Below are 16,422 nucleotides of genomic sequence, written 5' to 3' on the forward strand. Positions count from 1 at the left end.
ATGGAGAAAATAGGATTCCAGAGCGTCTTTGCTTTAATATCATTAAAGTTGTGGGGTTGTGTTTTTTTTTTTTTTTCGTTTTTTTTTATACAGCACATACTCAGACATTTTGTTTCTGTTCTGGCTTTGTTTAATAGCCTATAGTCCTAATGAGCATTTTGATACCTGGCGTGTGATCATTATGGCTAATGATCTAGACCAGTGATTCCCAACCTTTTCCGGCCCGGGGAACACTTTCTGACCATATTTTTCTCCGGGGAACGGCGGGGGGCGCGCGGGTGTTTGCGCGACCTAGTGGACAGTGCCGTGTGTAGCAGGCTATGGGGGGGGGGGGGGGCTGGGGTGCGGCTGCATAGCTAGCATAGTTGCCCCAGTATAGGGAGTTTAGTTGCCCCAGTATGGTTAGTATAGTTACCCCAGTATAGTGCCCCAGTATAGCTAGTATAGTGCCCCAGTATAGCTAGTATAGTCCCAGTATGGATAGGTAGTGCCCCAGTATAGGTAGGTAGTGCCCCAGTATAGCCAGTAAAGTGCCCAGTATAGCTAGTATAGTGCCCAGATAGCTAGTATGGTACCCAGTATAGCTAGTATAGTGCCCAGCATACCTAGCATAGTGCCCAGCATAGCTAGCATAGTAGGTAGTGCCCAGTATAGCTAGTATAGTTGCCCCCAGTGTAGCTAGTATAGTTGCCCCCAGTGTAGCTAGTTTAGTTGCCCCCAGTAAAGCTAGTTTAGTTGCCCCCAGTAAAGCTAGTTTAGTTGCCCCCAGTAAAGCTAGTTTAGTTGCCCCCAGTAAAGCTAGTTTAGTTGCCCCCAGTAAAGCTAGTTTAGTTGCCCCCAGTAAAGCTAGTTTAGTTGCCCCCAGTAAAGCTAGTTTAGTTGCCCCCAGTAAAGCTAGTTTAGTTGCCCCCAGTAAAGCTAGTTTAGTTGCCCCCAGTAAAGCTAGTTTAGTTGCCCCCAGTAAAGCTAGTTTAGTTGCCCCCAGTATAGCTAGTACAGTTCCCCCCAGTATAGATGCCCAGGAGGGGGGGAAGCAGCGCTAGAAGGAGGGGCAGTGGAGGCAGCGGTGGGGAGGGGGGAAATATCCCCCCCTCACCTGGGACCCCTCCTTCTGCCTCTCTCCCCCTCCATTTAGCGGTGGCAAGTGCAGGGCGGCTCGGCGGCGGGGAGACATGCGCAGACTTACCACTTCTGCGTTCCAAGCGCCGACAGCGTCATGTCGTCAGATCTCCGCCTTCAATGCCGCCCACTGCTCTTCCGCTAATCAGGAAGCACAGTGGGCGGCATTGAAGGCGGAGATCTGACGACATGACGCTGCCGGCGCTTGGAACGCAGAAGTGGTAAGTCTGCGCATGTCTCCCCGCCGCCGAGCCGCCCTGCACTTGCCACCGCTAAATGGAGGGGGAGAGAGGCAGAAGGAGGGGTCCCAGGTGAGGGAGGGGGGGATATTTCCCCCCTCCCCACCGCTGCCTCCACTGCCCCTCCTTCTAGCGCTGCTTCCCCCCTCCAGCGTACTGGACGGCACACCTGGCACCATGCCGCGGCACACTAGTGTGCTGCGGCACAGCGGTTGGGAATCACTGATCTAGACTACAGCACTGTATGGAAGGCAGAAAGAAAAGGGTATTATTCAAACACACTCTTAATTATTGAACCCTGAGCTTCTCGGTATAACAGAGAAGTGGAGAGAGATGAATATTACTCTCTCTACAAATGCAAGTGTCTGAGTGCGGAGGGCAAACAATGAAACTAACTGCATCCACTTCCTATCTGGCAGGACACCGCAAGTATGTCTGGGCTCACACTACTCTAATCCAGTGCCGCTTGCCTACGGAGTTCCTCAGGGTTCTGTGCTATCTCCATTACTGTTTGTAGTCTACATGCTCCCAGTGGGCAAAATAGTTTAGAACTTTGGCCTAGGATACCATTGTTATTCCAGACAACACACAACTGTATCTGTCCTTCAAGCCCAGCACTCAAGACCCATCAGTATATATATCAATGCCTGTCTAGTGGAATTACAAAATTGGATGAACACCAGCTGGTTGAGGCTGAACTTTGACAAAACAGAGGTGTTGGTGGTAGGTGGTCCACACATGATGGATAAAGTTCAAAACTCTCACCTCCTCAAACTAGCAATTGGAGGAGATACCGTACAGTATAAAGACTCTGCGAAACCTTGGGGTGATCCTGGATGGAAAGCTAGCACTCAGACAGCAGGTATCAGCTGTCGTCAAGTCTTCCTTCATCCATCTGAGAAATATAGCGAGAATCAAACACCTTATCCCAGCTGAATACCTACCTACCCTGGTTCATGCATTTGTATCCTCCCGCCTAGACTACTGCAATGCCCTGTTTATCGGATCCCCAGATAAGGTTCTGCGCCCCTTACAGCTAGTACAGAATGCTGCAGCCAGACTCCTAGCCAAAGCCCCCCGCAGCTCACACATCACCCCAGTACTGCAATCTCTTCACTGGTTGCCAGTAAAATGGAGAATCAATTTTAAGATCTGCCTGCTGACATTCAAGGCTCTACACCACATGGGACCCAAATACATAGCGGATCTATTGGAACTTTATGCCCCTCCAAGCACCCTCCGCTCTGCCAACAAGATGAAGCTGGTTATTCCCAGGATACACTTAACATTTGGTGCTCGGGCCTTTTCCTATGCATCCCCTACTCTATGGAACTCACTTCCACAATCAGTACGAGAGGCTCCTCTCTGGACAGGCTAAAAACCCACCTCTTTTCCTGAGCCTTTGAGACTGTATAACGCAGGTCACAGCGCTTTGAGCCCCCAGGGAGAAAAGCGCTATAAAAATATTGTTATCCACTGCAAGCAGACTAACCCCTTCACCTCCAAGACTTCGCCATAAACTGTTAATGAAAGTCAGGGTTAAAAAGTCTTTCTTATTTCTTATGGGCCTTGTGTCAAAGTTTAGGGATGTTTATTGGTGGTTGCGATAATTTTTTTGTGTATGATAAGGAGTGTTGTGTTTCCAAAGCATAGCTTCAAATATATTTTATGTCATTGTTTCCCATTCTCAACATTATTACAGCGTGTAACTCCTTATAAATGACTGTGTTGGCCAAGTAACTGCTGTTGTAGGCTACATCACCTCAAGTTCACCTTGACACTCATTTGTTAGGAATACGCCATATATGATTTTCAAACATTGCTTAATGATTTTTATTTTTTATATTTCTTTCTTTTTTTTTTTTTTAATCCCTAAAATCACTATGATGGCTTGGCTATGGGCTAGTGCACACCAAAAATCGCTAGCATAATCACAAACGCTAAGTGTTTTTTGAAGCAGTTTTATTTCAGAGTAATTTCAGGCATGTGCCTAGCAATTTTCTAGGTATGCCTAGCAATTTTTGGTGAATTTTGGTGTAGCAATTTTTTTTTCTTTCCAGTTTGAGTTGGAATTTTTTTTTAAATGCTTGGAAAATCACTCTGTTCTAGCAGTTTTTAGAGCGATTTTCCACTTTTCCTATGCCTAATATCGAGGCTAATTCGCCTCCAAAATGCTGCAGGACCCGTGTTTGCGCTTGGGAAAAAAAAAATCACATCCCTCTGGTGTGATCCATCCCATACAAAGACATTTTGGCAGCGGTAGCGTTTTAAAAAGCGCTCAGAAGCGCTGTTAGTGTGCACCAACCCTCAGACTAGTTCAGTTAAAGCTACTTTCACACTGAGAAGTTGCGTTGCAATAGACACTGTTGTGTGCACTGTAAGGGCTCATTCACACCAATGCGCTTCTGTCCGCTCACCAATGCGCTTCTGTGCGCTTTTTTTCAGCAACATGTATTTGTTAACATTATGTGCTGAAAAAAAGCGGACAGAAACGCACGAAGTGTGAATGAGGCCGTTTCACACTGCACTAATGAAAAACTTTAAAAGGTATCCTTTTTTCACCCATGTTCCATTTGCCCACAGTCAATGTGTCTGTCAAACCGAAAAAATCGCTCCCGCCCCAGACTTGGGGTCCGTTTGGAGGAACAGGCCAAACAGATCATTGTAACGGAGCAAGGTGTACGGATATTGATTAACACAGGATCCATTGACATCCATTAGTATCAGTTCCATTTAGTTCTGCTAAACGGACCGTTTCTAGTGCCAGTGTGAACCGGGACTAACGCGGTGCAATTCAAAATCTATGCGCAGTTCACATTGCATCGTTTGCATTACAGCGCAGCTGATTCCATTGTTACAACTCAGAACATACAGTGCGCTGCTAGAATCGCACATATTGACATGAACAGCGCAAGCTTATGGCAAACACGATACATGTTTTTTATGGTATTTTAAAGAAATGTTGGTGTTGCAGAAAACATGTGTACCCCAGACTGGACGTTGAAAAATCAGTATTATCTTTTCACATGAAAGGTCCTCCTGCTTTTTACATTTTATTCATGTATCAAAAGACAGCAATCCTCAGCAATTAAAGGGTTAAAAAAATGAAATATAATTTTCTCATGGCACCTCCCAATATCTCTGTTCTTATAGCCTCCGTTTAGGCGGGCAATCCATTTATGTTCCTGTCTGTAGTCACTTTAGTTACCGTCGCCTAGCCACAAGAGGGAGCTGGCTCCCTATCTTCTCCTGCTTTAGTTTCCTTCTAAAAGTTCTAATTATTGTTGCACAAAGCTAAAATGCTCCACGGTTTCTGTCTTTTTTTTTGTTGTGGTTTTTTTTTTTTTGTTTTTTTTTTTGTTTTAGTACAAATGAAATACATGGGTACGGGTTTTTTGTTCTTTTTTTGCATACTCCTTTTGTACAAATACAGTGTCAGGCTGTAGACAAAGCAAAAGTAATAACTGCATTTTTTATTCCTTTTGTTAGTCCTTTAATCTTTTGTAACTCCTGAATATAATGCGCCAGAAAACATTACGAATGTATTGACAGCATAATAATGGATGGAATGAAGGCAGCAGTAATAATCAGCAAGAGAACATTAGTAACAGACGTTTATTATTATTATTATTACACAATTGGGTTCTGCATTAATCTGTCTTACACTTTCCAGCTGTTAATTCCAGTCTGGTTTGTAAGAAGTCTGATTGGAGTAATTAAGATACCTGTCCAAGGTAATTGATTGGGGGGGGGGGGGGAACGGATAATACACAGTGATATGTGGATCCAGCATATGTATTCCAATGAGTCAGCACCGTCTTCAGTAAAAGCTCTTTATTCAAAATTCAATAAAATTCCATGGCATGCAAGCAGTCAGCGACAGCTCCGCTGTTTCGGGCTATCTGCCCTTTCTAAAGCTGTATAGCCAGTCATCCATACTAAGATACAATAAAATCACTCCTTATATACTTTGCAAAGAGACCAGGTGACCAAGGCGCAGCCAATCAGATGTATGGAGCCGTCGGCGGACCTGATGGAAAACCGCAGGTATAACATGCAAATTACGTCCTATCTACACCCCCTAACTCAAACACCTCCCTCTTTCATACTCACTACGTATAGGTACCTATTATCGCCGTCTGCCCTGCCCTCCATCACCCTCCTTTCTTCCGCATACGTCACATAATGTATTACGCGTGTGGATCCAGCATAAACATACTTCTGTGCTTATAACCCCAAAAATCCTAATATTCGTATAGCGCTTTTCTCCTGTTGAACTCAAAGCGTTCCAGAGCTGCAGCCTTTAAAAGACTCAGATGACAGACAGCCCAGCTCTGATACTTACCCGGCCCTTCCTCCCACCCCATAAACACGTCTAAGTCCCACGCCGTCCTCCTGCAGTCTGCCGTTCAGCCACGGTGAACTCTGTTACCGGGCTCAGTCAATGCCAGTCAGAGTCTACTGCACATGCGCAAACCTCCCGCGCATGTGCAGTAGACCCGGATGACGTCACTGAGCCTGGTAACGGAGCTCACCACCGCTAAACGACAGACTGCAGGAGGATGGCGCGAGACCCTTTTAAGTGGCCACCCTGCGCTGTCAATCACCGCCACGTGGGCCGGAGCGGACTGCACAGGCGCAGAACTACTACGCCTGCGCAGTCCGCTCCGGGCCAACGTGGCGGTGATTGACAGCGCCGCTCGCGCAGGTGCAGTACAGAGCGACCTGGAGGTCGCTCTGACGTCATCGCCGGGGACTGGGACGGAGCTCCGGCGAACGGCTGCACGCAGAGGTGCGGCGAGGGAGGTCCTGGGAGCTTGGGGCTGGAGGAAGACCCTGGTAAGTAGCATTTATTTTCTGTATTTAGCCCGGATAACTCCTTTAACCTCTCCTGAGCCCCAAGTGCAGCCATTAACTTTGCTGGGTAGACTTATACTTGAAATAAAAAATTACAACTTAAGAGGGTTGAATATTGGAGTCGACTTATACACAAGGTCGACTTGTATTTGAGTATATACGGTAGTATATAAAACAAACCTCTAGGGGAGGTCTGTAAATAGAGTAGGTCCTGTGCAGGGCCTGATTTATAATTGTGCCCCCAGGTCAAGTATGTTCCCTTTTCTTGTGTCGCTGCAGCGCCCATTCCATGTGCAGCCCTCTCTTCTATGTGTACTATCATCCCTGTACAGCAGCCCCTTTCTTTCCTGAACAGCACCCTTTAGTATCAGTTTCCTTTTTATGTGTGTTGCTCCCCATTTTCACACTACATTTTCATATGTAGCAACCCCTCTCTTATGTACCGGTACCCCTTGGCCTGCAGCCGCTCAAGGCCTGGGGCTCTGTGGCCTTTCCAGAAATCTGTGTGTGGGGAGGGGGGGGGGGGGGGGTTGGCAGGCATAGTAGTGGCCAGGGACGTGCAACACTGCATACATAAACACTGTCCGAAGCTTGCCTTCTTAAAACAGAAGGTATTTGCGATAATTCAGGTTGGAAAGAGCGTATGTCTCCCACAATGCATCACTGCTAAATATGCAAATTGTCCATTTGTTGTCCCTGTAAGATAGCCACACCTCCAGAACCGCTGGAATGTAATGACGTGTCAGCTTTTTAATTGTCCAATCTACTGTAGTCATGGATCCCTGTCATAGAGCAAGGCCAGTTTTGGGGAAATCTAGTTAAAGAGGAACTGTCGCGAAAATCTTAAAATTTAAAACACATACAAATAAGAAGTACATTTCTCCCAGAGTGTAATGAGCCATAAATTACTTTTCTCCTATGTTCCTGTCACTTACAATAAGAAGTAGAAATCTGTCATTGCCTACAGATTTTGGATTAGCCCATCTTCTCATAGGGGGGTTCTCAGGGTTTTCGTTATTTTTAAAAGCACTTAGTGAATTGCAGTTGCTCCATCCAACTGCCAAAATTGTGTACAGCGAACAGGGAGGCTGGCCAGCATCTTTGTTAAATCTTTTTCAGAGAATGTCTTTATAAAGAACTAGTGACCTAAACGGACTAGGTCTGTCTCCGCGCGGCTGCAGAGCGCATGCGCTCACCCGCCGTGCGTGCACTCGCATACACGGCCGCCCCTTTCTCCACACACACACACACACACACACACACACACACACACACACACACACACACACACACACACACACACACACACACACACACACACACACACACACACACACACACACACACACACACACACACACACACACACACACACACACACACACACACACACACACACACACACACACACACACGGAACGCAGAGCCCCTTTGGTTTTATTATAGAAGATAAAGGCCATGCTGAGAATCCCCTATGGAGAGATGGACTAGCCCAAAACCTGTCGGCAACGTCAAATTTCTACTACCTACTGTAAGTGACAGCAACATAGGCAATAAGTAATGTATGGCTCATTTTACTCTGGAAGAAATGTACTTCTTATTTATATGCGTTTTAAATTTTAAGATTTTCGTGACAGTTCCTCTTTAACGAATATGCATGTTTTTGGGATTGTTGGATGAAACCTACACTAACATGGACATAAGAAATTCCTGTAATGATCTTTCCTCCTAATAATGCCTCTGGCTGAAATCCCATAGGGGTCCTGTCTTTACTTGTGAATTACGTCTGGTATAAGTTTGTATAATGTATTTCTGTTTCAGACATTACGACTGGTGGTTAAAAACAGTCATGACCTTAAAGGTTAGTATTGCCTTTTCTGCGTTGTCTGTGTAATGTTTTAAAGCAAACCTGTCAGCAGAATTTACTGTGAGGAAAATGTGTTGACTGCTTTTGTTCTGAGGAGAGCGGTTCATCCTGCCCTCTGCTAGATACACCTGTATCAACTATATACACTGGTCAAGAAAAACTGCTCATGACATGACCTGCATTTAGAGGTAACAAAGTCTTTATTAAAGTTGACAGGTAAAAGCCATATGTAGGTGGTGTAGCAGCAGATGAGCAGGCATTGTAGGGATCTGCAGGGATGCTCACCTCATGCATTTACGAGTAATTACTCGTGATTCAAATGATGTTTAATTGGTGCAGGTGTATGGCAGGGATAAAAGGGGTTATTTACCCATAATTCCGCTGCCCGCACTGCATTACAAAATGCTTTCATGCGTCCTATTGATCGCGTTGCAAGCCTCACACCGGTGCATTTCCTCCTTCCGGCTTTAGTGGTCTGTCAATTCGGATCACTAAGTACTGGCCACCATTGTTAAAGGACACCTGAAGTGAGAGGAATATGGAGGCTGCCATATTTATTTACTAGTTTCCTGGCAATCCTGCTGATCTATTTGGCCACCGTAGTGTCTGAAATGCAGCTAATCTTGTCAGATCTGACAATAATGTCAAACACCTTTTCTGCTGCATGCTTGTTCAGGGTCCATGGCTAAAAGTATTAGAGACACAGGATCAGCTGGGCTGCCAGGCAACTGGTATTGCTTAAAAGGAGATAAATATGTCAGCCTCTACCTACCTCTTACTACAGTCATCAAGTTTTTGATGTCCACGTTGCAGGGCACCTGCTGTTTGTCCCACTATTCTCCATAGAACAAACTGTTCTGCCTATCCCATTATTATTATGGGAGATGCAGTTTGGCATTTGCCAGCGCTAGCAAGCCTAAGCAATGCTTGCCGTTAATCTGCAATGATTAGAGCTCAATGGCAGGGCTTTCTTATATAGAGATATAAATACTGGCATTGTATCCTGAGGTTTTCAGTGCTGGGTAAATGGTCACGCCCTGCACATTCACAGCATCTGGAAACTGCAGAAGTCAGACTGAAGAGTGAGATCAAAATAATAGACTGTGGAAAATATTAAACATTGCTTATTTACTTTAGGATATGGGATAATGATAAACTGTACAGACAGGTAAAACAGTTTGCTCACAGCAAATCTAATCAGTAAATGCACAATCCATTTCATTCATCTACTATCGGCTGTTCCGCCTGTCGCCTTCCAGCCATTGAGTAACTACAAGTTTCATTAATCCCTGATAAGAAGTAATGTTTAGTGGGCATTCTGATACTTGTACCTTGTTGTATAGGATTCTGTATATTCTATTTGAATAGAACCTTTCACTTCATATGCAGCAACAGGACTTGTTGGAATTACCACTAATATTTTCATTACAAAGTACCTGCTGTGCCATGGTTAACCCTTTCTGCCCCACCGTCTGATGGAGTCAGTAGTGGAGCATTCTCTCCAGCTCCTGATGTCAGACAGGGAGCGTTGGGTTGCTGCTGGCCGCATTGCTGTCAGATGTAGTCTGACACAGCATCAGGCCCTTCTGATCCTAGCGTTGGACTAATGCTGGGAATACACCATACATTTTTCTGTTAGGTTTTTCTGTTAGGTTTTTCTGTTAGGTTTTTCTGTTAGGTCTTTCTGTTAGGTCTTTCTGTTAGGTCTTTCTGTTAGGTCTTTCTGTTAGGTCTTTCTGTTAGGTCTTTCTGTTAGGTCTTTCTGTTAGGTCTTTCTGTTAGGTTTTTCTGTTAGAATGCATAATTAGATAATTTTCTGTAGAGAATGGTCATTATCTCTGGTGCATTGTCTTCTCCTGCGGACTAGAACAATGCCTAATTGCTCGGCAGATAGATAAAGTTCAAGATTTTGGAAATGTATCTATCTGGCAAGTAAATCTAACAGAAATTGTATGGAGTATTCCTAGCATAAAGGTCTGTACACACGCCGGACTGGAGGCAACGACGGGTCCGTCGTCCCCTCCCGCTGGGTGGGCATTCCAACGACAGTCCGGCGTGTGTAGTCTGTCCGCCCGGCGGATCGCTCTCAGAAACAGCTGTATCAGTCCGCCGACAGTGCGTACACACGCCGGACTGTCGTTGAAACGCCCACCCAGCGGGAGGTGACGACGGACCCGTCGTTGCCTCCAGTCCGGCGTGTGTACGGACCTTAAGTTTTACACGTCGATCCTCGCTGGCACCACGCTGTGCCACATAACTGTTTATGTCGGCACACATGCATTATGATCAGTCACAAGAGTGCATGCGTCGCCGGTCCTGTCCCCCTACTCACTTTTTATGAGGAGGGTAAGTGGATTGTGACCCCGCCGGCCCCCTTCCAATCAGATCACATAGATCATCCAAGTCCACAACCTCCCCCCAGTGTATCAAAAGATAATCTAGGGGAGACATGGATGATCTATAAATAAAAAAAGATTAGAAAGGGTTGAAAGATTGGCTCCCAGGTTTCCACGTTTGCCAGGGACAAAAAAGTTTTAGTTTTTATTCACAAGATTCAATAATGTTGTGTAGTTAGAAAAAGGTATAAGGGGCAGCAAGTAGGACAAGTAATTTTTGTAACAAAACCCTTTTACTTAGTTTACCAGTAATAAAATATTATAGGGTGAAGGTGAATGGGGAACTATGACTTGCACAATTTTTGCATATTTGATAAGGTTATTCCAGAGACACTCCCTTTTAGAAAAGTCAGTCACATGTTTAAAAAAATACAGTGCTAGCAGAAGAGTGGCCGTTTCTTTCTTTGCACAGAGCTATTATCTGACTCCACCGCCTTCTCCTGCTCCAACCTGTGGGGTGCAAGAAGCAGCTAGGCAGGGTCAGCTCTGTGTTTAGAGAGGCCCGACACAGTTTGGACTGAATCCGAAGGCAGATTGGACATCAGCAGCCCAAATGCGCCCAAGTAATATGTTTAAGATTTATGCAAAGATTTATACATACCTGGGGCTTTCTCCAGCCCCATCCACTCGGATCGCTCCCACACTGCCGTTCTCCGATGTCTGCAGCTCCGGTACCGGGTCCCGTCACTTCTGTCAGTCAGAGCCAGTCCGGTGTAAGTGAAGTTCGCCCTCTGCGTATCTCTCCAGCGCCTGCTGGAGAGATACACAAACAGCGCACATCTCCTGCGTGGAATGGAGCCGACTGACAGAAGTATGGGGACCCGGTACCGGAGCTGCAGACATTGGAGGACGGCAGTGTGGGAGCGATCTGAGCGGATGGGGCTGGAGAAAGCCCCAGGTATGTATAAATCTTTTTCTTGTCCTGAGCTCTGAGTCATGCAGAAAGATCACTCTCCGATCATTATCTGATCAGAGGGATCAATCTGCTTGATTCCCTCCACACAGTACACACAGATTTTCAATCCATTTCAGCATAAAATATTTGGAAATCTGTGTGCGCCTGCTGGCTGTGAACACTAGATGCCTCTAGTATTTGGCCTCTGCATTCCGTCACACAGGTGCTCAGAGGCACGGAAGTGAAGACTGGAAGAAGCAGACAGCTGGGAGAGAAGAGACCCGAACTGCGCTGTGGACCGGCGAGAGTAGCTTTGCCAGTCATTGAATCGAACGCCGCTAGTAATGCGCTCCTGATCCGCTGCCAATTTACCTGCATTTTCGTCCGGAAATCAGTCGATCAGGAAGCCTTTGCAGCCTCGATTTTTTAGTAGATTCGTCCAGATGATCAAATCCACCAGATAGCTAAGAAAAAAATCTTTAAGTGTATGGCCACCTTAGGTCCAAACTAATCTGGCGTCATCAGGAAAAGTGCAACTGCATGTGACAGTAACTTAGCTCTGACTTGGGCTAGATATGCTATGTGTTCTACATTACACACATATGTATAGACTGTCACATGCACACATGCACTTGCACTGTCCCTGACGAAGCTCCATAATTTTGGGGCAAAACATGTTGGTCTGAGGGATCATGTATTAGCCTCCAGACTTTCAGAACAAACAGGTAGCCATAGTGGAAGTGGTATTCTTCCAACAATAATTATCTCTATGGGGTGTTTTTTTCCTGTATACACAATCTGCTGGTTTCTGATCAGTTACTTATTAATTCATTATGTAATTCTTGACATAATAAAAGTTATGTTTTAGAGCCCGTAGGACCTTTTTTTTTTTAGCACAGGATCAGTCGTGTTTAGAGAAAAGAATTTCTGTGAGTACCTTCAGTGCTTACATGAACGTGTGATAATCTTTTCTTTGGAATAGTATCCCCTACATGTCTGAAAGTGGTTTAACAGCTCAGCTATGCAATAGATCTAGTTATGCAACCAGCAAATCTACTTGTGTAAGAAAAATCTATGCAGAAATAAGTTTTCTAAACTGTACTTCTTTTCTCTTTAGGTCTAAATGAAGGCTGGCAAATATTCTTTGGGCAAAAGTGAAGACGCCATGAAAACCAAAGCCTCCTTTTAATTATAAGAATCTGATCTTGGAAACCAACATAGGTGCCCAACATACCTGAATGTGTCATTATCTGTAAATTATTGTCCCTTATTCAATTCACTTTTTCTCCTAAGTTTTCACTTAGGGGATCATTTTTCATCTTCTGTTTAAAATAACTTTCCAGTACTCTGCAATTAATCAAGTAGTTGAAAAAGTACTATCAAAATTATTCTGAGTATTTTCTTGTTTGCTGGTGGCTTAAAAGGACTTTTATAAGATGTAAAAATATTACCTAGGAGAAAAAGTGAATTAGATCGGGACTATTGTCATTTTGTACCTGCAGTACAGTAATTGCAGCTATGCAACCAGTATGTCAGAAGTTATATATGGGATCTCACTTTTTTGAGACTTTTCTGTTTTCAGTAAAAGAGCATGTACTGTTCTTAAAGTCTGATGCATTTTTTTGTATTATTTCATATTGTAACCATTCCTGTATTCCTATTGCTAATGGCAATTGTTAACATTTTCCTATAAATAAAGAATAAACAGGAAATGCAGCTTGGGAAACCTAAGCTCTAAGAGCTGACTACTGATTTCCATATAAATGTGTCCACCATGGTTGGCCAGTATGGCCGATGAGAAAAAAATTCTCCTAATGAGCAATTCTCTGCTGACCCAGGGACAAAATTAAATATAGCCTGTCAAAGTTTTGTAGCTGTAAGTTAAACTGTTCCTAAATGTATCCTGTTTACTTGTTTCTGTGGGCAAGTGAGCAAAATGTTTATATGTACAATGCAAACCTAACAAAAATAACCCCATACTGTATTTAAATTAGACCTGAACTGTTGCATGGTACACTAGGAAAACAGAGAGACATGCACTGTCTCATGCACTGGAGGAGAGAAGAGCCTGTCTAATTCCCCCTCATCTGTAAGTAATCACAAGTGTAATTTGATCTCTCACCTGTCAGCTCAGGAATGTCTGCAGTCCTCGGCAGAGCAGCTAATCTGTAAACTCAGGATGTTAACCCTTTGTCTGCTGCCATGAAGGCAATCAAGTAGACACACTGCAGATGTATTGCAGGAGTTCTGTAAGTTGTAACTAAGACATTTTTTTTTCTTTAAAGGTTATCATACTGTTGCCTATCTTTTAGAGCAGAGGGGAAGTTCTAAGTTCAGGTCCGCTTTAAGAGCTATGAAGCGTTTTTTTTATCCTTCCTTCCAAAACTGTCTGGTCTGAATCTCTGTGTGCTGCAGAGAGAGCAGAGAGTGACCAATCCAAAGTGCCGCAGGGGCCTCAGTCTACTTGGCCAATCTCTTGCCAGCTTCCCTCGCCTGATCCTGCTGCTGCTCCTCTCATTGGTGTTCAGGCTGTAGATGGGATGTCTGTAGCCTGCTAGTCTCAGAGCACACTGCACACCATGATATTGTATGTGCACACTGGATCTTGGGGATGTGGAGGAGAGGAGTATTCTAAACAATACCAGTTGCCTGGCTGTCCTGATGATCTCTTTGGCAGCAGTACTCTGAATCACCCACCTGAGACAAGCATGTAGCTAATCCACTCAGACTTCAGTCAGAAACATCTGGTCTGCATGCTTGTTCAGGGCCTATGGCTAAATGACACAGGATCAGCATGACAGACAAGCAATTTGCATTTTTTAAAGGAAACAAACAACTCCCATATCTCTCTCATTTCAGATGAGCTTACCCTGTGTAGCTCATTTTTTTTCTGAGTCAGCTGATGCTTTGGGTTGATTCAGTATAACAAATAGCGTGCCTTATTAGAGTTAACATGCCTTATCGGAGTTAGCGTGCCTTATCAGAGTAGCATAGTGAGCGCTACAAACGTATGCCTGCTAATTGGCAATGACGAGAGCTTGGCTCGTCCTACCCTGAACCCCTGTGGGTCCAATCACTTTAAAGGACATTATCCCTGCACTTTGATTGGCCCAATAGGCTGCCTGTCAAGTTTCCTGTCAAGCGACAGGTAGCCTATTCAATCAAATTGTGGGGATAATATCCTTTAAAGTGATTGGACCCGCAGGGGCTAAGGGCAGGACGAGTGGAGCTCTCGTCATTGCCAATTAGCAGGCATAATTTGTAACGCTCGGTATGCTACTCTGATAAGGCATGCCAACTGATAAGACACGCTAACTCTGATAAGGCACGCTATTGGTTATAGTGAATCAACCCATAAGTGTGCATAGACTGGCCCCAACTGACGGAAGTGACGGCACCCGGTTTCCGAAGCTGCGGGCAGCAGAGGACGGCGGCGTTGGAGCGATCCGAGTGGATGGGGCTGGAGCAAGCCCCAGGTATGTATAAAACTTTTTATTCAGCTCTGGTACCCTTTAAATAAACACATAATAAAGTTTTTACATTTATAGTTAAATTACATAACACAGCAAAGTTATCCAACTCCCATATCACCTTTGTGGAAAATGGTTTAGATAATCAACAGCTGGGTTCCAGCCAAAACTTTGTAATTTCTAGATCTAGTATGCTATCAACAACATGTCCATCCGCTCTGTCCCGTTTCAGTCTGGGTTTCAGCCTCAACTCCACATTCTCCTTCACCCCCCACATCCAGAACATCTTCAGGTCCTGCCACTTCCCGCTCTGCAGCATTGCTAAAATTTGCTCCTACCTAACACCTGACTCCGCCAAACTCCTGGTCCATGCTCTGGTCATCTCTTGACTAAACTACTGCATCACCCAGCTTTCTGGACTTCCTGAGACCAGACTCTGACCCCTGCAATCTATTATGAATACAACTGCCAGGCTCATTCACTTCTGCCACCACTCCTGTTCAGCTGTCCTCTTTGCAATGGCTCCTCGTCCCCCTCGGAATTATATTTACACTGCTCTGCCTGGCATACAAATTCATCCACTATACTTCCCTTTTGTACATCTCAGATCTTGTCCAGAGATACTCCGCAACCCACTGCCACCATTTCTCCACCCCTTACATCTCCTGCTCACTCTTGAGGCTCCAGGATTCTACTCCATGGCACCATTAGGCTCCCCCCCACCTTCAACTCATTCAGGACCCATCTGTTCAACATTGCTTACCCCCCATCTTCATAGTTCCAATCATCTTCTTTGGACTGACACTCCACTCCCTTGTGTGTCCCTCTACCCCATCCCTTAGATTGTATATTTGCCAGGGCCCACCTCCCTAAAGCTTAATGATAATCGTATGGAAAAGATAGAACCTGTTGCAGCCTGTGGCCCCATTGGGTGATCTTCCCTTATTTCCTGTCACCGAAAACAGGAATTGAGTACATTTTCCAGCAATAATACAGGCTTTATACTCAATGCAATATCCCCTCACCATCAACACATAATCTGTTCAGAATTAGGTTGTTGATTAGGTGTGAATTCTCCTGCAGACTGATCTGGAATGACTTTGTTTTGTTGATTGTTAGTGATCAGATGATAACAGGTAAACAGTCAGTCCTGCAGCGTTTCACCGTTTGCATATGAACAATTGATCGATGTTCACTGAAACCCACATGGACTTGTAATGGTTGGAAGAGTCATTGTAAACTTGCCTGCTGGAGGGGGGTTCTGCCAGAGCTGGCAACTGGCAAGATGGGTAGACACCTGCAGGGCACTGTGTCTGGGGCAGGCGGTTCTGTGAGCCAGGGAAAAAGATGCTGTGGGTAACAGTACTATACAGGAGTACACACATGGAAGACTTGTCATCTTTAGGTGGAAACGTTTTTGCTTTCCCATATTCCTTTGTCACAAACATCATTTTAGTACAAAGTTTTGTCTCTGTGCCAACTTTCTACTTGATTGGGCCTCTTTCACATTACAACGCATGCAGGAGCCGTTCTCCTGTACGCGTTGATTAGGCTGCGTAGTGGCGGTAGTAATTAATTA

General features: G+C 44.8%; 1 protein-coding gene across 3 annotated transcripts in view; it reads left to right on the forward strand.

Moving 5' to 3' along the window:
• NHLRC3 (NHL repeat containing 3) overlaps positions 1 to 12,980 on the forward strand; it is a 71,486-nt gene extending 58,506 nt beyond the window's left edge. For 2 of the 3 annotated variants that reach the window (XR_011025692.1, XR_011025691.1), the window contains exons 11-12: positions 8,037 to 8,076; positions 12,491 to 12,980. The gene's annotated coding sequence lies outside the window, so the exon portion shown is untranslated. The remainder of the gene's footprint in view (positions 1 to 8,036; positions 8,077 to 12,490) is intronic. The other variant, XM_068265033.1, reaches the window with a different exon arrangement.
• The last annotated feature ends 3,442 nt before the right edge of the window (positions 12,981 to 16,422 follow it).

This window comes from Hyperolius riggenbachi, chromosome 2 (assembly GCF_040937935.1).
Source record: "Hyperolius riggenbachi isolate aHypRig1 chromosome 2, aHypRig1.pri, whole genome shotgun sequence".
Lineage (NCBI taxonomy): Eukaryota > Metazoa > Chordata > Amphibia > Anura > Hyperoliidae > Hyperolius > Hyperolius riggenbachi.